General features: G+C 39.9%; 1 long non-coding RNA gene across 1 annotated transcript; it reads left to right on the top strand.

Annotated features, from left to right (window-relative positions):
* Positions 1–261: 261 nt before the first annotated feature.
* Positions 262–21650, top strand: LOC109497285. Its single transcript, XR_006594179.1, has 4 exons — positions 262–2027; positions 4652–4685; positions 9525–9580; positions 21315–21650. It is a non-coding gene; the product is annotated as an uncharacterized LOC109497285 (long non-coding RNA).
* Positions 21651–26474: the final 4824 nt, after the last annotated feature.

Here is a 26474-nt window from a genome sequence, read left to right as displayed (position 1 = left end):
TCCAAGAGTTTGCTATTTCAAAAATGCAGCAATGAATATATTCCTTGTATCTTGGAACACTTCTGTTTCTCTCCCACTTTAAAAATTTTAATATTTCAGGTGGGTACATATTTGAACAACATTTTATCAGAATCACCATATTATGTGACTGTTATTGCTGATAGGAGAGAGAGAATATTTTTCATCATTATGTTTTAATTAATTAATTATTATTTATTTTTTTTTTTTGAGAAAGAGAGAGAGCAAGTGCAAGCATGGGAGGGCCAGAGAGGGAGGGAGACAGAATCCAAAGCAGGCTTCAGGCCCAAGCTGTCAGCACAGAGCCCAATGTGGGTCTCGAACTTACGTTCTGTGAGATCATGACCTGAGTTGAAGTCGGACACCTAACTGACTGAGCCACCCAGGAGCCCCAGGGGGAGATATTATTAATTACAATTACTACCTGAGGATTTTCAAAGATCAACAGGATGATTCTTAGAGAGAAAACATTGTTCTTTTTACTTTAGCTCCAGACTTACTGTAAGTGATATTATTATATGTGAAATGCCAATTTTTAAATGAATTTCCTAGAAAAGAAAGAAGTATTTCCCTTATTACTCTGACTTTTGAAATAAAAGCAAGAATTGGTTCATTTCTCAAGTGTAAAATTCAGCAGAAGCCATGCCTGCTGACCCATAAGAATTTTCAAAAGGCTGGCTAATGCATTATTGATTGTACTCTTTCTAATTAGTTCTAGGAAGTGGGCAGTCCTTGGGGTGGGGTGGAGGGTACAAGGCCTGGAGCAGTATTGTGCGTCCCCTTCTCTGCTCCACGGGTCTTGTTAATCTAGTGCTATGGAGTCATGAGGAACACAGCTTGGGTGGTGAACGTTTCTAGAAGGGCTAGCCTGAGGCTGGTGTGAGGCAGTAGGGAGAGGGAAAGCCTCCCGCTGAGCTCCATGGCCGAGCAGAAGATGACCTACACCGCATGTTCCCGTGGAAGACTCAGGTCTGATTAGCCCGCGGAACCAGCCCCTGCCTTACTCCATGGCCGCTTCCTGCTTCACAATTCATTTTTCAGCAAGAGCTGAGGACAAGAGGAGACGTAGGTGGTCCAGGGCTGTTTATCGGATCCTCATATCCTACATTAGTGTTTCTCAGAGGTGACCTTTGTACGTGTGTGTACCTCTGGGCATACTCCAGTTTACCAGTTTACCGGTGGTTCTTTTAAAGGCATTGCTGTAAGCCTAAGCAGGGTCTCCCACATGCTGCTCCCAACCCCAGTCTATATCTTGTCACAGTACGACCCTCTGGGCAGCCAAAAATTATGGCAGTGAGCAGTAATGGCCAGCTCCCTAAGACCTGGCAGGGCCTGCCCTTTCTTGGCAGCAATTTCATGCCTATTTACACGCCCAGCGCCAAGAAGGAAGCCAAGAGAGAATCTGTGTGCGCTTTACGCGCTTTAAATGCACAGTGAATTCTCATACTTTTAAGTGTGGCCAAATGAATATTTTGAGCCGTATCAATCTGGTTAGCAATTCCTCTTTCCTCGGAGAGAAGAAAGGGTTTGGCATAAGGTGGGTAGAGTGGCAGATGTGTTTTCTTTTCTATATCTGGATTAAGTTTGAAAGGAGAGGTTTTCCAAGTAGAAAAGCTAGAATTCAGTTTAAGCAACAGAAGTCTGAAGATAGGGGCTATTTTGAACCCACCTTGGTCTGTGGTCCCCTCCCTTTTGTCTTTCTGTACTGTTTTTATGTGATTTTGATTTTTTTAAAAAACTAAACCTTGGGAAGGCCGCATATATATCTCAGTAACATACCTGTGACATGATGTCAGGAGTATTTTTATCTTTCTGGAGCCTTTTTCCAGTGCTAATGGCTGACTCCATGAGATGCCAGAATACCTCAGAAAGAAGATGAGGTCACTGAGACTTCCCATTCCCTAAGCAGGACAATATCTCAGAACTGCAGATGGCAACCATTTTGTGAGATGCCTCCACCCCCATCCCACCTTTTCATATCCTAGTGTTTACCATGGGAGGTTCTAATGGTAAGTAGTGTGGCATTGAACTTTAGGAGATAATAGAATGTGGGAAGGTGACCAGTTCTTGACCAATATATGAACCTTTACAAGCATGTGTGCCTTTGAGCTGGTATTGAGCATTTCATTACATATTCATGCCAATAGGTCGAACTGCATAATACTTCCAAAGGTTCTACCTGCCAGAGTCTATCTATGTTCATGTTGTATTCTAGAAGACTCTGGAAGGACTTGACACTTAGGAAGAAAGGGCTGGTTCTGCTATTAGTGACTGTAGGTGTTTGTTCATTTTCTATCGGGAAAATTGCTATTCTTTCACCAAGATGTTTATAATTTTTTAAAAACAGCACTTACTAAATGATGAGGTAGTGTTTTCCCTTTCAAATAGGAAGAATGAGTATAATATTTTTTCTAAAGAACCTATTATTAATGTTCATGATCTGTAGGTCACCAATTACTGTGCTTGCTGCTGATGGGGCAGTGGCAGGACCTGAAGGTCCAGGACCTTACTCCCATAATTATAGATATATTACTTCTAATAATAACTGAAAAATTATTTTTAAATATAATTTTATAAATAGTTGAATCATAATTAAAGCTCAGTAGTGAATATTTTGTTTCATGTAGGTTTCCATTTTTAGTATACCACATGTTCTTTTTTTTTTAAGCTAGGCACATTTTACTTTCTATTTTGTAAATTCCACCTTGGATGTGGGTAGTCACACCTCTATTATCCTAGAAGGGAAGGAGTAAAGAGGTGAAGATTACAGGAAACAGGAGTAGATTGAGTATGTAACCCTCTTTGTAAGTAACAAGGGTAGTCTAGAGAATATACTCCAAGGGTGGACCTACTGTTCCATGTAAGTGTTAGTTTCCTGAATGTTCTTGTAGATATCCCATCAGAAATAATATAGTGAGCAGAGATGAGCACAGTTTGTAATGAACAAATGTCTTCTCTACTAGAGTAAAATTTAACATCAAAGACATATTTTTATGCTTAATTTTTGGTTGTATGGTCTATTTTAAAGCTCCAAAATGATTCTATAGTGATTTTCACTAAAAGACTTAAATAATAAGCTGTGTATCTCTTGAAAGTTAGAGTCAAAGATTATGACAGGCCCTGGGAAATCACAGCGGATAGTGGTAACATGATCTCAATTTACATCACAGAATTCTCATACTTTGACCAAAAGCATAATGGAAAGAGAGAGTAGGTATTGTAAAACTGTAAGGAGCCAACAATGATGGGAAAGATTACTTTAAGAGTGGACATTTCATTCTATTATCCTGAAAATTAAGACTTCAGTGATGACAAAGCTTAATACACTTTAGCATGGCACAGATAATTGCGTATGCATGGGATATCCTTTAATACGTAGACCGAATTTTCCTAAGGCCTACCATGTCCAATTTCATGATGTCATGAAAAGATAGCCATAAAAAAATAATAAGGACATAGGCCCATTTGTTATTCCTTCTTAATTTTGTTGCTGTTTCTTTCTGCAAATCCCCTCAAGAAGGGAATGATACCCTAGCATGGTTTGAGATCTCTCAAGGTTTGCATTTCTTTCTTCCATTCCTCTTTTTCCCTTTTGCTTGGCCTTGGAACAACATTATTTATACTCTAGTTGTTTACCCTTTGAATTAATTATCATGACTTATAGAGACACATGTTCTGTTATCTGTTGCACATCATTAAGTGGCATCATTAGAACATTAAATTATATCAGGGTGAAAAACATTGGTGAGTTCCACTCATTAATATACATATCACCCTTGCAAACTCTAGTTATGAACAACCATCTGTGCAAAGATCTTGCTGACAAAGAGAAGAAGCCTATAGATTATAGACTCTGCACAAACACAACTGAGGAACTCCACAATAATTGTTGGCTCACGATGAGTCCCCACAGCACTCCAACCAATATAGTTTGAGTGAGAGTGTGGCCAGAGCGCCACTAGAAAACTATGTTCACACTGACTGGGGAACATATACTGTACCAGTTTCCTACTAAGAGCTTGTCTGTTACAGTATCTCTGTTAGAGAGTTATTGACTCAGCAGAAGTGTTGCTACAGAGAGCTTCAAATCTATACTCCAGGTAGTTGGAAGAAGGTGGGAGGTCAGCACATGGGTAGGCTCTGTGAGCAGCAGAAAAGGATGGAAGCAAGGTTGGTTTGGAGGGTCTTCTTCTGTGTAATGGTCTGCCCCTGGTCGACTGGCTTCACTCTGGTTTGACAGAACCTTAGAATTCGGTCAAAGATCTATATCTGTCATGCAGTAGGGCTTCTTGTTGTCAGGGCTGTGATGTAGGAGATCTTGGTGTCAATCCTGGGTCTGCCACTTACTCTGTGTGAAGTCCAAGCCTCAGTTTACACATTTGTATTACTTCCTAAAGTGTCTGTAAATGTACTCAACTAAGGCTTCTCACTCTTGCTTCCATGATGTAAGTGGAAGTGAAAATGCAAATCATGATGCTTCCATTCTTTTCTTAAAGACTGTATATGAGTGACAGGGAGAGGAGAATGAGTGTATGAATGGAGACGGCCTGAGGGTACCTAGGATTTCCCATATTTCCCAGGGTTCATGATGCTCATTGGCTTTTCAACTCTTGTTTACTTCCTTTTCTTCCAGAGCCTGAGTTGTAAGAGTCAGCAATAATGGACTGGTGAGTAGGCAATACTGAGGTGGTACCCATCTCTCTGCCTATAAGGTATTTGTTTCTGGGTAGATATAGAATTAACTGTAGTCAAAAGGAAGCCAGAGGCTATAAGTCAATCCTGCTCTTTCCTGAAGGCAGAGGAAAGATTCTGGGTTGTCAGACTGAAGCGTATAGAAAATTTACTAAACACGGTTTTATAGGTTTAATTGTGTTCCCACCCCTAAATTCATATGCTGCAGTCCTACCCCCCAGGAACTCAGAATGTAAACTATTTGGAAACAGGGTGATTGCAGATGGAATTAGTCAGGATGAGGTCACACTAGAATAGGGTGCGCCTTTATTTTTTATTAATTTTTTAATTTTTAATTTTTATTTTTTTTTCAACGTTTATTTTTTTTGGGGGGACAGAGAGAGACAGAGCATGAACGGGGGAGGGGCAGAGAGAGAGGGAGACACAGAATTGGAAACAGGCTCCAGGCTCTGAGCCATCAGCCCAGAACCTGACGCGGGGCTCGAACTCACGGACCGCGAGATCGTGACCTGGCTGAAGTCGGACGCTTAACCGACTGCGCCACCCAGGCGCCCCAAGGGTGCGCCTTTAATCCAATACAACCAGTGCCCTTATAAAAAGGGGAAGTTTGGAGGCAGACACACACACACACAGGGAGAACACCACGTAAACATGAAAGCAGCGATCAGGTTCTTGATCCTAGGAGTCAAGGATCACCAAAGACTTCCAGCAAATCACCAGAAGCTGGGAGAAAAGCATGGAACACATCCTGTAGCACAGTCCCCAGAAGGAACCAAGCTTGCCAACATCTTGACCTTAGACTTTTAGATTCTAGACCCATGACACAATGAATTTCTTTTAAGCCATCCAGTTTGTGGCTCTAGCAAACTAATACATGTGGGGAAAATTAATCTCCATTTCTCTTAAAGCTGGGAATAGGGTGAAGCAAATGAGGCACTTGCCTCAGTACATTTAAAGGGCACCAAAATAAATAAATAAATAAATAAATAAATAAATAAATAAGCGAATAAAGTCCTCTTAGTAATCAAGATAAATAGCACCTGAACGCAATGTTTTAAAAAATTGAAAGTAATGCAAAAAATCAATGCCAAAAAAATATCAGAGGTTTAAGTAGCAACAGGATCAGTAACAGCTTCATGCTAAGCATATTGGAACACGGTTCAAAAGAAATGAAAAATTAGTAATACTGTGTTTGTAGTGTTCTTAAAGGACACTAAGCTTATATCTAGCTTTTACTGATATACAAAGCATCACAATCAACACCTTAATACACATACACTTGTCTAATGACATCCTCAGGCTAAATGATTAGAAGTAGAATTATTGGACCAAAAAAGTACAGGTTTTATGATTTGATGCTCATCGTTAAGCTGACAAAATGTTGCTTTCACTATTGATCTGTGGATACCTTTTACTCCTGGATATAATTTGGTGTTTTTAATATTTCACTCATTTTGTGAATTGCCTGTTCATGTCATTTATATATTCTTTTGTGTTATTCATCTCTAAGTGTTTTATTTAAAGAGCTCTTATCTTAAGGATATTATCTGGATAGTAACTCCTAGTTAATGTTATAGATATCACCAAAGGTTTCTCTAGTTTATCAGTTGTCTTTTAACTTAATATATGTTGCATTTTACCCAACCAGAAACCTGAGTGTAGGTGGAAAATAAGATGGTAGGTTGTTTTTATATGGTTACAGACAGACTCATAAGTATTAAGGGCAGACACCTGACATCAACAACAGGCCAGAACAGTGAAGAGCTTTTCCCTGTATCTGTTCACTGCTGAATAACTGATACACATGTACGTAGTACATACATACTGACTGATTGGCATGGACTATTGACTTCTACTTTTTACCTAAACCAATTGGTGTTAAGTTTTTGTAACTTATAGTCAGAAAGAGTCTTGATTAGTCGGGCCACATAATTTGGGGAAAATATTTTTTTTTTTCCTGCTAAACACAAGGAGAGATTTCCAAGGAACCTGAAGAACTGAAGAAGCAGGAGTCTCCATTTTCCTGATGTTGGAGGGCAAAGGCTCAGGTGGTTTTCTAGATGGACTAATTATAAATGAGAAAATAAACCAGGTTTTTGACATCAGAATCATGGAGGCTGTTAGAATTTACACACATCTGAAGCTCTAAGTGTAAAGGTTGGGTTGGAACTGAGGGTCAAAATTTTTTGTTTACCCTCATGGAGGTCTGCCTCCAGGGAGAGAATGTGCTGATTCATTGACTTTAGGCATTCTGGTTTATGGCAATGATTTTTTATCGTATAATATCATGGTGGCATTTGGTTGGTTAATAGGAATCTTCCCTTGGGTCGTGACACAGTACCAGGGACTTGGCTATTGTTACTTCACTCCAAATTTAACCTTCTCTGTTCTGCTCTGTGATGATGTGGCAAACTACATTTGCAAACTACATTTCCCAGAATTCTTTGCCTATTAGGCTCAAGTAGAAAGCCCTACAAAGAAATTGGGAGTTAGGAGGAGGAGTTTTGGTGCCCGTTTGCTTGCTATTCCTGTTAGTAAGGCCTCTACATCAGCATTTTGTTCCAGTCTCCAGCTTCTTTTAGTACTTTGCTTATTTGTCTTCTCAGAGGTACCTGGAACAGCCATGACTCCCTCCTCTGAGCTTCTAGGCTTTGATAATCTAAACTTTGTATTCCCTTGGCCTAAGGGGTAGTGGCTGCACTTATGATCTCTGCATTACCTCAGTGTTTCTATTTTGCTCTTTGGGCCCCCAAACATTTATGTAACCAATTCCTTATATTTAATTCCCTTCCTGGCTAGACCCTAATATGTAATAACAGGAATGGTCCCAGGAAATATATCCTAAAAGATAGAATTCTGGAATTGGTTCAATTATGCCTTTGGCCTTAGGTATACTGCTTAACTCCTTGGCAGTAAAGAATGAGTTACTAATAATCCATGACATGGCTTTGATATCATGATTAAATAAATGATCTCTTGTGATGTGTTTGTTGAAGCAAATGCCTTAGAGACCAAGTGGCTATCATACCTTTTTTTTTTTTTTTTTTTTGGCAGTAATGAAAACTGCAAAAACTAGAAGGTAGAATAACTACTTCTGATTGCACTCATGGATTTACTGAGAAAAAAATAGTAAATTTAGGCCTTTACACTTTCAACTCAAGACACTGTTGGGTAATCAGAGTTTCTGTAGCAGTCCTAAAAGAATCTCTTATACTTTGTAGCCACTGAGCTGACTTTGCTGAAGATTAATCCATAATTTAATTGGGTAGGTTGCAGAATTACAACACCAGTTGCATTTATAACCTATCAACTTCTTGCTTGAAAGTTAGGACATTGACTGGGAAGGAGCGGGACCTGGAATGGGGTTATCTGTGAGACTCTGAGGAGACCGGCTTTTCTCACTCAAAGGTCCTATGATAACCTCACTGATAGCAGCCTCTTAAAAAAGGCATGCCTCTGGGCACCTGGGTGGCTCAGTTGGTTGTGTCCAACTCTTGATTTCAGCTCAAGCCATGATCTTGGTGGGTGAGTTCCAGTCCTGTGTTGGTCTTTGTGCTGACAGTGTAGAGATTTCTTGGGATTCTGTCTCTCCCTCTCTTGGCCCCTCCCCTCCCTCTCAAAATAAATAAATAAACTTAAAAAAAAAGCGATGCCTCACCTTGTCAAGACCTATCAACACTATCTCTCATGGACTCTATAACTTGAGTCAGAACAAGTACAAGGTGTGAGTCAGGAGCGTATGACTATGCTCAAAATAGTTAAAAACTTTTGTTAAACCTGGTGAATTTATGTGGGAATGAGTTTTCTGGTTGTTAGACTAAGAAATGGAATATAACGTTGGATTAGGCTAAATTTATTGATACGGGTTCCCAGAGCTTCTGGATTTAATGGATTAGCTCAAGCAGCTGAAAGTCATTGTAACAGTTTGCTTGGTTGATTGACTGATAGTCAATCCAAGGAGTCCTTGGTTGTCTACATTCAATGAGGTTGAGATGTCAAAGTTTCTGGGAATAATATGGAGGAAGAAATTCAAAGGTTTGGAGAGGTGCAAAATTTGGAGTGGATTAATCATCTGGCAGCTTCTCACTGCTCCACCCTCTTCACTATCATACTAGAGAGGGCCCAGCAATTACCCCCTTCACTAAGGCATTGAGACATACATTAGTGAGAGGAGCTCCAGCATCTATAAAAAAAGGTGCATAACCATGGTAGCTGTTCTCTGGAGGCTAGGGATGATGAAATCAGGATGCTTTGACTTTCTTTGTGCAGGAAGACACCGAGGCCCCTCAAATTTAAGTTTTTTGGGAGCAGAGGTAGAACCAGAGCCGGTATCTCTTGACTTCTAGCTTGAGACTCCTTCATTAAACCTCATTAGGTCCAAATCCATCATTCTTGTTCTTGTATATACTTTAAGACTCAAGGTCACTTTGGTTTTACAGGTTTATATTCATGCATATTTATTCTCTTCCTCACATATGACTTATGGATAGAAAATGCTGAGATAATCTCATAACGTGCAAAAACACAACTGCAATCCACTAACGTAGCTGCTGCATGCATGTTCATGCTGCTTTCCAGGTACAAAGACTGTGCTGAACAGTTTTAACGGAGACCTTGTGACCTGCAAAGCCTGAAAAGTTTATTGTTTGGCCCTCTATGGAAAATGTTTGCCCACCCCTGCTCTAAAAATAAAAGCATTTAAGATAAAGCTTAAATGTTTTGTGATCACTCTTCTTTTTGTCTGTATAAATTTGCTAATATTTGTGTTTTCATGTTTGTAGATTTAAATTATCTATGATTTCTCTGGTCACTAGGAAAGATGGGGCAATTTTCCCAGAAGACCAAACAGAATGACGATCCTCTAAAGAAGGTAGGCTACTTGAGCTCCCTTTTCTTAGGTGAATTTAATTTAATTTAATTTAATTTAATTTAATTTAATTTAATGGTTTAATTTTAAGTAGGCTTCATGCCCAGTGCGCGGACTAACACGGGGCTCCTACTCATGACCCTGAGATCAAGACCTGGGCTGAGATCAAGAATCGGACACTTAACTGACTGGTGATACCTCCTGATGATTAAGAGATAACTTTACTTTTACAATTGTTAATATTCCCTCTATTTTTAAAAAAGCCTCTTTCAATATAGCTGTATAGACCAAAAACTTAAAGACAACCATTGTTAATTGTTACTTTGGGTTCTTTACGAGCATTAATTTTAATTGAAAAATGCTAAAGAAGTACAAAAAATGGATGCATTCATTATTTTCTGATTGTTTCTAGCTTAGCCTCGTATGCAATATTTATATAATATTTAGTCAATAAATAATTAGTTGTCACCTGCCTCTTTTTTTCTTGTGGAACATAAGATTGTATGTTATTTTCCATAAGTCAACAAGCATGCTCATATCCAGGACAGGCCATTATTTCCGAAATTACTGAAGTCATCCTGGAGATGAAGTTGTTTTGAGATGACTGATTTTTTTCATTATCCCACCAGTCTGAGTATTTACTGCTGTGTTCCTTGTCACCGTTCATATTTTAAGAGTCTCTCAGGGAAATAGAAACATAAAAAGCCCCTAGGATCCTTCTCCCTTTCAGGGCTGCTGTGACGCCCACCCTTCCTAGCTTCTGTTGAACTGCATCATGGCTTCTTGCTCAGATTTGTCTTCCAGAGAGACTCCATGAGGGAATGCTTCCTGATGGAGGAACAACCGATAGTGTGTCAGTCTGAAGACGTACTCAAATACCTTTTCTCAAGTGACTAAACAAATATGCTGATTGAATAATGATTTGATTCTTCCTTCAGCTTTGCTTCCCTTCGCTTCACTAAACACTGTATTAGTGTCCTATTGCTGCTGAAATAAATTACCTCGAATTTAGTGGTTTAAAACAACACAAATTTATTCGCTGACAATTTTTGGAAGTCAGAAGTCCAAATCGGTTCTCACTAGACTGAAATCAAGATGACCGCAGGGCTGTGTTCTTTTCTGGAGATCGTAGGGGAGCACCTGTTTTCTTGCTTTTTCCAGTTTCCACTTCGTTCCACATCTATCTTCAAAACCAGCGATGGCCTGTCCAGTCTTTCACACATTGCATTACTCTGACACTGACACTCTGGCCTCCCCCACATTTAAGGTCCCTGTGATTACATTGAGCCTCCCAGGGACAATCCAGGATAGTCTCCCTGTCAAGATCCTGAATTTAACCACAGCTGCAACATCCCATTGGGCACATGAGGCAGCGTGTTCACAGGTTCTGGGGATTAGGACATGGGCATCTTTCTAGTGGGTGCGCTGTTCTGCCTACCACAAACACTTGAACTCAAAAAAGTAGATAATGTCTGAAAAGGAACAGAATCATTGGGAAGATTTTGTTTTCCCATTGCTATTTCTCAGTCATACTAGTTGACTACTTCAGCTGTTGCAGTATAAAATACACTTCAGGGATGAAGTTACTATTCTTGTGTGCCTCTTTTCAGGGCTAACCTGAGGCAAAAATTTTTTAATTTTTATTTAAATTCTAGTTAGTTAACATACAGAGCAATATTGGTTCTGGGAGTCGAATTCAGTGATTCATCACTTACATACAACACCCAGTGCTCATCAGAACAAGTGCGCTCCTCAATGCCATCACCCATCTAGCCCATTCCCACCATCTGGCACTTACCCACCTGCCTCCATCAACCCTCAGTTTGTTCTCTGTCCTTAAGAGTCTCTCATGGTTTCTTTCTCTCTCTCCCCCCCAGCCCCATATGTGTATCTGTCTTGTTTCTCAAATTCCACAGATGAGTGAAATCATATGGTATTTGTTTTTCTCTGACTGACTTATTTCACTTAACATAATCCTTGTCATTGCAAATGGCAAGATTTCTTTCTCTTTGATATCTGAGTAATACTCCATTGTATATATATATACCACATCTTCTTTATCCATTCATCGGTTGATTGGCCTGGGGCAAATTGTGAACCTATAATTGAATTTGTTTGGCCTGTCGATCCACCCCATCCCCACCTCTGCCTTGTCCTATTTCTTCTTCCCCCAAACTTCTGTCTTTTCTTACTCCTGGTCTTAGGCTAATACTGATAAAGTATTTTGTAATAGGAACTAAAAAAAAAAAAATGACGTTCCTGAAGATATTCACAGTATCAAAAGGTTTTGAAAATCAAAAGACTTCTATATCTTTTTTTTAATTTATTTATTTATTTATTTTATATGAAATTTATTGACAAATTGGTTTCCATACAACACCCAGTGCTCATCCCAAAAGGTGCCCTCCTCAATACCCATCACCCACCCTCTCCTCCCTCCCACCCCCCATCAACCCTCAGTTTGTTCTCAGTTTTTAACAGTCTCTTATGCTTTGGCTCTCTCCCACTCTAACCTGTTTGTTTTTTTTTTCCTTCCCCTCCCCCATGGGTTCCTGTTAAGTTTCTCAGGGTCCAATTAAGAGTGAAACCATATGGTATCTGTCTTTCTCTGTATGGCTTATTTCACTTAGCATCACACTCTCCAGTTCCATCCACGTTGCTACAAAAGGCCATATTTCATTTTTTCTCATTGCCACGTAATATTCCATTGTGTATATAAACCACAATTTCTTTATCCATTCATCAGTTGATGGACATTTAGGCTCTTTCCATAATTTGGCTATTGTTGAGAGTGCTGCTATGAACATTGGGGTACAAGTGGCCCTATGCATCAGTACTCCTGTATCCCTTGGATATATTCCTAGCAGTGCTATTGCTGGGTCATAGGGTAGGTCTATTTTTAATTTTCTGAGGAACCTCCACACTGCTTTCCAGAGCGGCTGCACCAATTTGCATTCCCACCAACAGTGCAAGAGGGTTCCCGTTTCTCCACATCCTCTCCAGCATCTATAGTCTCCTGATTTGTTCATTTTGGCCACTCTGACTGGCGTGAGGTGATACCTGAGTGTGGTTTTGATTTGTATTTCCCTGATAAGGAGCGACGCTGAACATCTTTTCATGTGCCTGTTGGCCATCCGGATGTCTTCTTTAGAGAAGTGTCTATTCATGTTGTCTGCCCATTTCTTCACTGGGTTATTTGTTTTTCGGGTGTGGAGTTTGGTGAGCTCTTTATAGATTTTGGATACTAGCCCTTTGTCCGATATGTCATTTGCGAATATCTTTTCCCATTCCGTTGGTTGCCTTTTAGTTTTGTTGGTTGTTTCCTTTGCTGTGCAGAAGCTTTTTATCTTCATAAGGTCCCAGTAATTCACTTTTGCTTTTACTTCCCTTGCCTTTGGGGATGTGTCGAGTAAGAGATTGCTACGGCTGAGGTCAGAGAGGTCTTTTCCTGCTTTCTCCTCTAAGGTTTTGATGGTTTCCTGTCTCACATTTAGGTCCTTTATCCATTTTGAGTTTATTTTTGTGAATGGTGTGAGAAAGTGGTCTAGTTTCAACCTTCTGCATGTTGCTGTCCAGTTCTCCCAGCACCATTTGTTAAAGAGGCTGTCTTTTTTCCATTGGATGTTCTTTCCTGCTTTGTCAAAGATGAGTTGGCCATACGTTTGTGGGTCTAGTTCTGGGGTTTCTATTCTATTCCATTGGTCTATGTGTCTGTTTTTGTGCCAATACCATGCTGTCTTGATGATGACAGCTTTGTAGTAGAGGCTAAAGTCTGGGATTGTGATGCCTCCTGCTTTGGTCTTCTTCTTCAAAATTCCTTTGGCTATTCGGGGCCTTTTGTGGTTCCATATGAATTGTAGGATTGCTTGTTCTAGTTTCGAGAAGAATGCTGGTGCAATTTTGATTGGGATTGCATTGAATGTGTAGATAGCTTTGGGTAGTATTGACATTTTGACAATATTTATTTTTCCAATCCATGAGCAGGGAATGTCTTTCCATTTCTTTAAATCTTCTTCAATTTCCTTCATAAGCTTTCTATAGTTTTCAGCATACAGATCCTTTACATCTTTGGTTAGATTTATTCCTAGGTACTTTATGCTTCTTGATGCAATTGTGAATGGGATCAGTTTCTTTATTTGTCTTTCTGTTGCTTCATTGTTAGTGTATAAGAATGCAACTGATTTCTGTACATTGATTTTGTATCCTGCAACTTTGCTGAATTCCTGTATCAGTTCTAGTAGACTTTTGGTGGAGTCTATCGGATTTTCCATGTATAATATCATGTCATCTGCAAAAAGCGAAAGCTTGACTTCATCTTTGCCAATTTGGATGCCTTTGATTTCCTTTTGTTGTCTGATTGCTGATGCTAGAACTTCCAGCACTATGTTAAACAGCAGCGGTGAGAGTGGGCATCCTTGTCGTGTTCCTGATCTCAGGGAAAAAGCTCTCAGTTTTTCCCCGTTGAGGATGATGTTAGCTGTGGGCTTTTCATAAATGGCTTTTATGATCTTTAAGTATGTTCCTTCTATCCCAACTTTCTCAAGGGTTTTTATTAAGAAAGGGTGCTGGATTTTGTCAAAGGCCTTTTCTGCATCGATTGACAGGATCATATGGTTCTTCTCTTTTTTTTTGTTAATGTGATGTATCACGTTGATTGATTTGCGAATGTTGAACCAGCCCTGCATCCCAGGAATGAATCCCACTTGATCATGGTGAATAATTCTTTTTATATGCCGTTGAATTCGATTTGCTAGTATCTTATTGAGAATTTTTGCATCCATATTCATCAGGGATATTGGCCTGTAGTTCTCTTTTTTTACTGGGTCTCTGTCTGGTTTAGGAATCAAAGTAATACTGGCTTCATAGAAGGAGTCTGGAAGTTTTCCTTCCCTTTCTTTTTCTTGGAATAGCTTGAGAAGGATAGGTATTATCTCTGCTTTAAACGTCTGGTAGAACTCCCCTGGGAAGCCATCTGGTCCTGGACTCTTATTTGTTGGGAGATTTTTGATAACCGATTCAATTTCTTCGCTGGTTATGGGTCTGTTCAAGCTTTCTATTTCCTCCTGATTGAGTTTTGGAAGAGTGTGGGTGTTCAGGAATTGGTCCATTTCTTCCAGGTTGTCCAATTTGTTGGCATATAATTTTTCATAGTATTCCCTGATAATTGTTTGTATCTCTGAGGGATTGGTTGTAATAATTCCATTTTCATTCATGATTTTATCTATTTGGGTCATTTCCCTTTTCTTTTTGAGAAGCCTGGCTAGAGGTTTGTCAATTTTGTTTATTTTTTCAAAAAACCAACTCTTGGTTTCGTTGATCTGCTCTACAGTTTTTTTAGATTCTATATTGTTTATTTCTGCTCTGATCTTTATTATTTCTCTTCTTCTGCTGGGTTTAGGCTGCCTTTGCTGTTCTGCTTCTAGTTCCTTTAGGTGTGCTGTTAGATTTTCTATTTGGGATTTTTCTTGTTTCTTGAGATAGGCCTGGATTGCAATGTATTTTCCTCTCAGGACTGCCTTCGCTGCGTCCCAAAGCGTTTGGATTGTTGTATTTTCATTTTCGTTTGTTTCCATATATTTTTTAATTTCTTCTCTAATTGCCTGGTTGACCCACTCATTCGTTAGTAGGGTGTTCTTTAACCTCCATGCCTTTGGAGGTTTTCCAGACTTTTTTCTGTGGTTGATTTCAAGCTTCATAGCATTGTGGTCTGAAAGTATGCATGGTATAATTTCAATTCTTGTAAACTTATGAAGGGCTGTTTTGTGACCCAGTATATGATCTATCTTGGAGAATGTTCCATGTGCACTCGAGAAGAAAGTATATTCTGTTGCTTTGGGATGCAGAGTTCTAAATATATCTGTCAAGTCCATCTGATCCAATGTCTCATTCAGGGCCCTTGTTTCTTTATTGACCGTGTGTCTAGATGATCTGTCCATTTCTGTAAGTGGGGTGTTAAAGTCCCCTGCAATTACCACATTCTTATCAATAAGGTTGCTTATGTTTATGAGTAATTGTTTTATGTATTTGGGGGCTCCGGTATTCGGCGCATAGACATTTATAATTGTTAGCTCTTCCTGCTGGATAGACCCTGTAACTATTATATAATGTCCTTCTTCATCTCTTGTTACAGCCTTTAATTTAAAGTCTAGTTTGTCTGATATAAGTATGGCTACTCCAGCTTTCTTTTGGCTTCCAGTCGCATGATAACTAGTTCTCCATCCCCTCACTCTCAATCTAAAGGTGTCCTCAGGTCTAAAATGAGTCTCTTGTAGACAGCAAATAGATGGGTCTTGTTTTTTTATCCATTCTGATACCCTATGTCTTTTGGTTGGCGCATTTAATCCATTTACATTCAGTGTTATTATAGAAAGATACGGGTTTAGAGTCATTGTGATGTCTGTATGTTTTATGCTTGTAGTGATGTCTCTGGGACTTTGTCTCACAGGGTCCCCCTTAGGATCTCTTGTAGGGCTGGTTTAGTGGTGACAAATTCCTTCAGTTTTTGTTTGTTTGGGAAGACCTTTATCTCTCCTTCTATTCTAAATGACAGACTTGCTGGATAAAGGATTCTCGGCTGCATATTTTTTCTGTCTAGCACCCTGAAAATCTCCTGCCAATTCTTTCTGGCCTGCCAAGTTTCAAAAGAGAGATCAGTCACGAGTCTTATAGGTCTCCCTTTATATGTGAGGGCACGTTTACCCCTTGCTGCTTTCAGAATTTTCTCTTTATCCTTGTATTTTGCCAGTTTCACTATGATATGTCGTGCAGAAGATCGATTCAAGTTACGTCTGAAGGGAGTTCTCTGTGCCTCTTGGATTTCAATGCCTTTTTCCTTCCCCAGTTCAGGGAAGCTCTCAGCTATTATTTCTTCAAGTACCCCTTCAGCACCTTTCCCTCTCTCTTCCTCCTCTGGGATACCAATTATGCGTATATTATTTCTTTTTAGTGTATCACTTAGTTCTCTAATTTTCCCCTCATACTCCTGGATTTTTTTATCTCTCTTTTTCTCAGCTTCCTCTTTTTCCATAACTTTATCTTCTAGTTCACCTATTCTCCCCTCTGCCTCTTCAAGCCGAGCTGTGGTGGTTTCCATTTTGTTATGCATTTCATTTAAAGCGTTTTTCAGCTCCTCGTGACTGCTCCTTAGTCCCTTGATCTCTGTAGCAAGGGATTCTCTGCTGTCCTGTATACTGTTTTCAAGCCCAGCGATTAATTTTATGACTATTATTCTAAATTCACTTTCTGTTATATTATTTAAATCCTTTTTGATCAGCTCATTAGCTGTTGTTATTTCCTGGAGATTCTTCTGAGGGGAATTCTTCCGCTTGGTCATTTTGGATAGTCCCTGGCGTGGTGAGGACCTGCAGGGCACTTCCCCTGTGCTGTGGTGTATAACTGGAGTCGGTGGGCGGGGCCGCAGTCAGACCTGATGTCTGCCCCCAGCCCACCGCTGGGGCCACAGTCAGACTGGTGTGTGCCTTCTCTTCCCCTCTCCTAGGGGCGGGATTCACTGTGGGGTGGTGTGGCCCGTCTGGGCTACTTGCACACTGCCAGGCTTGTGATGCTGGGGATCTGGCGTATTAGCTGGGGTGGGTAGGCAAGGTGCACAGGGGCAGGAGGGGCAGGCTTAGATAGCTTCTCCTTAGGTGATCCTCTTCAGGAGGGGCCCTGTGGCAGCGGGAGGGAGTCAGATCCGCTGCCGGAGGTTTGGCTCCGCAGAAGCACAGAGTTGGGTGTTTGCGCGGAGCGAGCAAGTTCCCTGGCAGAAACTGGTTCTCTTTGGGATTTTGGCTGGGGGATGGGCGGGGGAGATGGCGCTGGCGAGCGCCTTTCTTCCCCACCAAACTGAGCTCTGTTGTCAGGGGGCTCAGCAGTTCTCCCTCCCTTTGTCCTCCAGCCTTCCCGCTTTCCGAGCAGAGCTGTTAACTTATGACCTCCCAGACGCTAAGTCGCGCTTGTTGTCGGAACACAGTCCGTCAGGCCCCTCCGCTTTTGCAAGCCAGACTCGGGGGCTCTGCTTGGCTGGTGAGCCGCCCCTCCGCCCCGGCTCCCTCCCGCCAGTCCGTGGAGCGCGCACCGCCTCGCCGCCCTTCCTACCCTCTTCCGTGGGCCTCTCGTCTGCGTTTGGCTCCGGCGACTCCGTTCTGCTAATCCTCTGGTGGTTTTCTGGGTTATTTAGGCAGGTGTAGGTGGAATCTAAGTGATCAGCAGGACGCGCGGTGAGCCCAGCGTCCTCCTAAGCCGCCATCTTGCCGCTTCTCTCTTTTTTTTAATTTAATTTATTTTTTAAATTTACATCCAAGTTAGTTAGCATATAGTGCAACAATGATTTCAGGAGTAGATTCCTTAATGCCCCTTACCCATTTAGCCCATCCCCCCTCCAGTAACCCTCGGTTTGTTCTCCATATTTATGAGTCTCTTCTGTTTTGTCCCCCTCCCTGTTTTTATATTATTTTTGCTTCTCTTGTGTTAATCTGTTTTGTATCTTAAAGTTCTCATATGAGTGAAGTCATATGATATTTGTCTTTCTCTGACTAATTTCACTTCGTATAATACCCTCAAGTTCCATCCAAGTAGTTATAAATGGCAAGATTTCATTCTTTTTGATTGCCGAGTGATACTCCATTGTGTGTGTGTGTGTGTGTGTGTGTGTGTGTGTGTGTGTGTGTGTTTATCCATTCATCCATCGATGGACATTTGGGCTCTTTCCATACTTCGGCTATTGTTGATAGTGCTGCTACAAACATGGGGGTGCATATGTCCCTTCAAAACAGCACACCTGTATCCCTTGGATAAATGCCTAGTAGTGCAATTGCTGGGTTGTAGGGTAGTTCTATCTTTAGTTTTTTGAGGAACCTCCATACTGTTTTGCAGAGTGGCTGCACCAGTTTGCATTCCCACCAGCCGTGCAAAAGAGATCCTCTTTCTCCACATCCTCGCCAACATCTGTTGTTGCCTGAGTTGTTAATGTTAGCCATTCTGACAGGTGTAAGGTGGTATCTCATTGTGATTTTGATTTGTATTTCCCTGATGATGAGTGAGGTTGAGCATTGTTTCATGTGTAGGTTGGCCATCTGGATGTCTTCTTTGGAGAAGTGTGTATTCCTGTCTTTTGCCCATTTCTTCACTGGGCATTTTTTGGGTGCTGAGTTTGAGTTTGGAGAAGTGTGTATTCCTGTCTTTTGCCCATTTCTTCACTGGACATTTTTTGGGTGCTGAGTTTGAGAAGCTCTTTATAGATTTTGGATACTAACCCTTTATCTGATATGTCATCTGCAAATATCTTCTCCCATTCTTTCGGTTGCCTTTTAGTTTTGTTGATTGTTTCCTTTGCTGTGCAGAAGCTTTTTATTTTGAAGAAGTTCCAATAGTTCATCTTGCTTTTGTTCCCCTTGTCTCCAGAGATGTGTTGAGTAAGGAGTTGCTGTGACCAAGGTCAAAGAGGTTTTTGCCTGCTTTCTCCTCGAGGATTTTGATGGCTTCCTTTCTTACATTTAGATCTTTCATCCATTTTGAGTTTATTTTTGTGTATGGTGTTAGGAAGAGGTCCAGGTTCATTTTTCTACACGTCACTGTCCAGTTTTCCCAGCACCACTTGCTGAAGAGACTGTCTTTATTCCATTGGATATTCTTTCCTGCTTTGTCAAAGATTAGTTGGCCGTATGTTTGTGGTTCCGTTTCTGGGTTTTCTATTCTGTTCCATTGATCTGAGTGTCTGTTTTTGTGCCAGTACCATACTGTCTTGATGATTACAGCTTTGTAATACAACTTGAAGTCTGGGATTATGATGCCTCCTGCTTTGGTTTTCTTTTTCAAGATTGCTTTGGTTATTTGGGGTGTTTTCTGGTTCCATACAAAAAAAGACTTCTCAATGTTTAAGACGCAGAATAGAGCTATAAGCAGATACTGCTTATATGCACGTAGGCCTGTGTGGTCATTTCAGCACTATGCTGGCATATACCCTGGCCCCAGACATATTTCTAGAGGTGAATTCTCTCCATATAGTGGCTTCTCAGTCCCAACTCCAAACTTTTGCTGGAGAGTCTTTCAGCTCTCAGAACATTGTATCCCTTTGTCAGAGCATGCAGCAACCATTGGGTCCCTTCTATCCCTTGTGTGAGCTGTAGGACACATGAGTGCTGCTTCAGGCTCACTTGGTGTCTTTTCAACACAGCATTATTGCTTCTGCATCATGTGACACTCCAACTATCGCCAGTCTTTCAAGGGTTGCAGATAAGATTACCAGGAGACATACTCCACGATAGAAATTTGCATGCGGAAGTTTGTGAGGAGGGCTCCCAGAATCTCCACCTGGGTGGGAGTGAGAGGAATGATGAAAGCAGTATTGAAGCATGATGGAATGTGGCAAAGTCTCACCCAGTCCTGTGGAAAAGCTTTGAAGCTGAAATAAGCCATAAAGTTGTCTTGAATTAAGGCAAGGGTGCTAGGCACCCTATTTTGACCAGTATTGGATCAGTATTAGACCTGTATTGACCAGTCACGGGATGAGAATTGCTCCCTGCCCACCAGACCCCCTGGGGGCCATTCCCTTAGGCAGTGTGGCTCTCTTTATCTGAAAACAGTTTCCTGAGAAATATTTAGCTGTGAGCTGTCAGATATCAATACTGCCATAGTCTAAGAAAATGAGTGTGTTAGTCTTGAAGGAGGGAGAAGCTGGGGGCCACACCACAGCATCCACTATCGGGGGGAAGCATGCCATTAGCCACCCCTGACTCCCAATTGACATTCTTGGGATCCCCCTTTATTCACCTGGATATTTACTTCATTCCCCCATTCTGTCTAGGCATTCTGCCCTGAGAGGGAGAGGAAGGGGTGTAGTCATTTGATGTTATTTCTTTATCTCCTGTCATTTTTATTTTCTACACTCTCCCTGGACAGTAAGGTGTGGGCTTTCTTTTGTCCTCCTCCTCCTCTCTGTAGTGGATTTCTCCTATATTATGTTGAAAAGAATGGTGAAGGGTCTGAGATTTTACCCTGCTCTCAAGCTAACAAGTTATAACGCTTGCCACAGTTTCTAAGGCATCTGGCAGAAGACATGAGACTCCCAAGTCAGAGACTGGGGCTTTATTACCCAAGGCATGTGAGGTAGTATGAGCTTCATGTTGGTGCCCACCCTCTAGTTTCCCCCAAGTCCCATGGGACCAATGTTTATGGCTCTATATGGGTGTTATGCACAGAATGGATACATGTCAGAAACTCTAAGAACAGGAAGCCCCAAATATGCTCAAACTCGGAACCAGAGGGAGGCATTTTTTTCATTTTACTAGATAACAAACAAACCTACCCTGTTCTCCAGAGGGACATACTATTTCTATGTTTCAAGATTGTTCCTAGAAAAATAGTCCAGAGTAGAAGACTGTCAGTGCCTCTGCTTATAAGATATAAAGAAACATGATTCATGGAGAATTGACTCCCAACACACACATCCTAACCCATAAGCTATAAGCTTTTTTTACAGCTCAGCCTTAAAGGTAGGTGTGTTATTTCTACATTGTGGAAGAAATTATCATCAGAGGCTTCTAGGCTTGACTATTGTTGTAAGAGCTTTGGGATGCTAGGAACTAGGGATTTTCAAGGATAAAACATACTGGCTTGATATCTCCCAAATATTGCCCAAATTATCAACTACTTTTGTATTCTTATACATTTTCTATCTAAAACTTAGGAAGCTCACAACTGTATGATGTTTGTAACACACAGATATTGTCTTGTCTAGGACCATAACAATCTAAAGACTGCATTTACCTGAATTGACCATGTTGAGGACCACACGGTATGTTTTAAGGGTTGGGCCAGAAAGTGAGATATATCACCAGCCATATGTCTTTGGCCCACACTAGCTACACAGTCTGACCTACATGCCAAGGGTGGGGAAATATGATCTTCCTATTGACTCTGTCATATTCTTTAATAAGAATCTGTCAGTCAGTAATATTTATTCATAATCAGCTTGGTGCATATCTTTGTATTAAGCACCACGAAAGTAAGAAGAGAGTCAAAAGTTCCCATGCATGGTTGTAGAGAATGGGTTCAGGCAAGAGGTCTTTTTTGACTCATTCTGTTTAAGTAAATCATTTAGTAATAGGTTGAGTTCAATGCTCCACTGCAAGTTAGTTTTTTAATTTTATTTATTTATTTATTTATTTATTTATCATAATAAAAATAACTTTATTGTTTTTTCTAATTTGTATCCAACAAGGAAGCAATAAAATTGAAACTGAAAATCACCTGCAATTCACTACCAAAATCAGACTTAAAAAAAATCTAATTGGATTTATTTTTTTAATATGTAATTTATTGTCAAATTATTTTCCATACAACACCAAGTGCTCATCGCAACAGGTGCCCTCCTCAATGCCCGTTACCCACCCTCCCCTTCCCCCCACCAACCCTCAGTTTATTCTCAGTTTTAAGAGTTTCTTATGGTTTGGCTCCCTCCCTCTTTTTTTTTTCCTTCCCCTCCCCCATGGTCTTCTATTAAGTTTCTCAGGATCCACATAAGAGTGAAAACATATGGTATCTGTCTTTCTCTGTATGGCTTATTTCACTTAGCATCACACTCTCCAGTTCCATCCACGTTGCTACAGAAGACCATAGTTCATTCTTTTTAATTGCCACATAGTATTCCATTGTGTATATAAACTACAATTTCTTTATCCATTCATCAATTGAAGGACATTTAGGCTCTTTCCAAAATTCGGCTATTGTTGAAAGTGCCACTATAAACATTGCGGTGCAAGTGCCCCTATGCATCAGCACTCCTGTATCCCTTGGGTAAATTCCTAGCAGTGCTATTGCTGGGTCATAGGGTAGATCTATTTTTAATTTTTTGAGGAACCTCCACATGGTTTTCCAGAGCGGCTGCACCAGTTTGCATTCCCACCAAGAGTGCAAGAGGGTTCCCATTTCTCCACATCCTCTCCAGCATCTATAGTCTCCTGATTTGTTCATTTTAGCAAGTTAGTTTTTTTTTTTAGAAATTAGGGGCATATTTAAACCCTGGAAATGATATATAAATTATGGTGTGTGTATCAGATACATGTTTTCTGGGTTCAAACATTAGGTGCCTAGATCCCTGGTAGTTATTGTGGGTAGTCCTCTACTTTCAACAGCTGAGGCAACAGAAGAGGATGAGCAGAAACACTGTAAGCAGTTGGGTATACCAGTAACAGGTTAATTCTTTGCATAAGCATAAAGAAAGATACTTCATGTTAGGCAGTCAGTGGCAATCTAAAGGAAGTTGGGATCCGGCCTAGGGATCTGGGTCATGAGAAAACTATATGAAAGAACAGGAAACAAGTGACAGGACATGATCATGGTCATCACATTGGTAAGGACTTGTAATATAAAAGGGGGGGGCAAACCATTGTGATTATTGAATATGTAATGATGTTAATAGCTAAAGAAAAGAAAACCTAAGTTAGAAATTACTATGACGTCCTTTTTGCTGCAACAGACACAAATATATTTTCAACAGAGTTGGTGACCTTGTAATTATAAGATGAAAGCAAATTAAGTAGCTGCTTGCCTTCTGAGGTCCAATTTTGATTCTCTTCTTATTTTTAAATGATTCAGATAATCAAGCAGACCAATGATATTAGTAGGGAACTAATACTTATCGAATGCCTCTTATATGTTGGGAAACACACTGACACTTAAAAGATGTTTGTTTACTATTTAAAAATTTTTTTTTGTTTAAATTCTAGTTAGTTAACATATAGTCCAATATTGGTTTCAGGAGTAGAATTCAATGACTCATCATTCACATACAACACACAGTGCTCGTTATAACAAGTGCTCTCCTTAATACCCATCACCCATCTAGCCCATGCACTTACCCACCTGCCTCCATCAACCCTCAGTTTTTTCTCTATTGTTAGGAGTCTTTTATGGCTTGTTTCCCTCTCTCTCCACCCCTCCCCTCCTTTTTCCCCCTTTTTTCACCCTTCCCATATGTTCATCTGTTTTGTTTCTTAAATTCCACATATGAGTTAAATCATATGGTATTTGTCTTTCCCTGACTTATTTCTCTTAGCATAATACGCTTTAGCTCCATCCACATCATTGCAAACGACAAGATTTAATTCTTAATTCTTTTTGATGGCTAGGTAATATTCCATCATATATATATATATATATATATATATATATATATATATATACATATGATATGTATATATATATGCACATAACATCTTCTTTGTCCATTAATTAGTTGATAGAAATTTGGGCTTTCTTCATAGTTTGACTATTGTGGATAATGCTCCTATAAACATTGGGGTGCATGTACCCCTTCAAATCTATGTTTTTGTATCCTTTGGGTAAATACCTAGTAGTGCAATTGCTAGATGGTAGGGTAGTTCTAGTTTTAGATTAAAAATTTTTTTTAATGTTTATTTATTTTTTGGAGAGAGAGAGAAAGACCAAGTGGTAGCAGGGGAGGGACAGAGGGAGAGGGAGACACAGAATCCAAATCAGGTTCCAAGCTCTGAGCTGTCATCATACAACCAAACATGGAGCTGGAACTCACAAACCTTGACATCATGACCTGAGCCAAAGTTGGATGCTTAACCAACTGAGCCACCCAGGTGCTCCTATTTTTAGTTTTTGGAGGAACCTCCATACTGTTCTCCAGAGTGGCTGCACCAGTTTTCATTCCTACCCACAGTGCAAGAGTGTTCCCCTTTCTCCACATCCTCACCAATATCTGGTTTCCTGAGTTGTTAATTTTAGCCATTCTGACAGGTGTGAGGTGGTATCTCATCGTGGTCTTAATTTGTATTTCCCTGATGATAAGTGATGGCGAGCATCTTTTCATGTGTCTGGTAACCATTTGGATGTTTTCTTTGGCAAAGTGTCTATTCATGTCTTCTGATCATTTCTTAACTGGATATTTTGTTTTTGGGGTATTGAGTTTGCTAAGTTTTTTTAATAAATTTTTGATACTAACCCTTCATCAGGTATGTCATTTGAAAATATCTTCTCCTATTCTATAGGCTGCCTTTGTGAAACAGGAAACTATCAAAATCCTCAAGGAGAACACAGGCAGCAAATTCTTTGACCTCAGCCATAGCAACTTCTTACTAGACACGTTGCCAGAGGCAAGGGAAACAACAGCAAAAATGAACAATTGGGACTTCATCAAAATAAAAAGCTTCTGCACAGTGAAGGAAATAGTCAACAAAAATGTTTACTCTTTTAATTCTCATGAGGATGCTTTGAGGCAGGCGTGATTATCCCTGTTTTATCAGAAGAGAAAACTGAAATCCAGTGAAGGAACATGACTTAATGAAGGACACATGACTAATTGTGGAATTGGAACTAGAAACCAAGTCTTTGGACATGGTTCATTGATTTACATTCTGATGGTGACATAAATTTAACTGCTTCTTGTCAACCAGAGATGGTTGATATTTTGAGCAATTTATAAAGCTATATAAGGTAAAATAAAAGATTGCTTATTTGAAATCTAAAGAAAAAGGTGAAAGAAAGGAAGAAAGGTAAAATATTGAAATGCATTGATTTGGCATCACAGAAAAACATGTGTGCCTCTCTGACTCTACAGTTCGTGCTCTCATTCTCTTTCTGTCCCTTTCTAATTTATATTTCATCAATTTCTAGAAAATGATTGATGTAAATTCTTTGGCTGACTCCCAGGAAAGTATTAATGCAGTAAAATCATTTTCAGATTTCTAGCTAAATAGATTGCTTGCCTCCAGATTGTGAAGAACCAACAACATTGGCAAAAGAAAAAAAAATCAATGTAGGTAGTACGTGCTTTTGTGCTTTATACAAATGGAATCATATTATATACATTTTCTATAGCTTTTGTGTCTGATATTATGTTCTTGGGATTTATCCATGTTGTTCTGCGTCATCTGTAGTTCTTTAAGTTTTACTGCTGAATATGCAATTCCATTGTACATATATACCACAGGTTTTTTTTATCCTTTGTATTGTTGACAGACATTTGGATTGTTTCCAGGTTTTTGCTGTAACAAATAAATTCTGGTGTGAACATTCTTTTACAAGTATCCTGGTGCACAAATGCAACTGCAGGGGATGTATATTCTTAGGAGTATAATTGCTGGGTCCTACAGTGAGTGTATCAGCTTGCTGGATAATGTCATAGTGTTTTTCCAGAGTGAGAGTTGTGCCAGTTTACACTCTCAACAGCCATGTAAGAATTTTGATGGACTGCACGATTGATTGATTGAGAGTTAATACGCAATGTTACATTAGTGTCAGGTATAAAACAATGTGATTGGACAAGCCTATAGGTTATGCTCTAGTCATGTAACAGTCCTATTGTTCCAAAATCACATCTTACCCTTGTTATTGTCACTTGACTCTTGCAAATCTCATAGGTCAGTGTAGTTTAAACTTGTATATCCTTGAAAATAATGAGATTAAACATGGTTTCTTATGTTTTTTGGTCGTTCATGTTTCCACTTCTGTAACTTTCCAGGCTCTTTGCCCATTTTCAGTTGGGTTCTTTGACCTTTTATCATTGATTTGGACAAGTGGCTTTTTTTTTTCTTCATATTTACTGGACACAAATCATTTCACAGTAATTTGTGATGCAAATCTTTTATGATTTATTATTTCATTTATAAATGGATTTTTTTGGTAAACACAAGTATTAAATTTTAATGTTGTCAAATTTATCATCATTTCTTGTATAGTTTGCACTTATTGTGTCTTAGTTAAGAAATTTTTTCTATTCCAAGTTTGTAAAGATAGTCGCTTACATTTTCTTCAAAAGTGTTTCATTTTTGGGGCAATTGAGTGGCTCAATTGGCTGAGCATGTGACTCTTGATTTTGTGTCAGGTCATCATGATCCCAGGGTTGTGGGATGGAGCCCCATGTTGGACT

Source organism: Felis catus, chromosome A2 (genome assembly GCF_018350175.1).
Source record: "Felis catus isolate Fca126 chromosome A2, F.catus_Fca126_mat1.0, whole genome shotgun sequence".
In the NCBI taxonomy this organism is placed as follows: domain Eukaryota; kingdom Metazoa; phylum Chordata; class Mammalia; order Carnivora; family Felidae; genus Felis; species Felis catus.
This window is presented reverse-complemented; position numbering and strand designations above follow the sequence as displayed.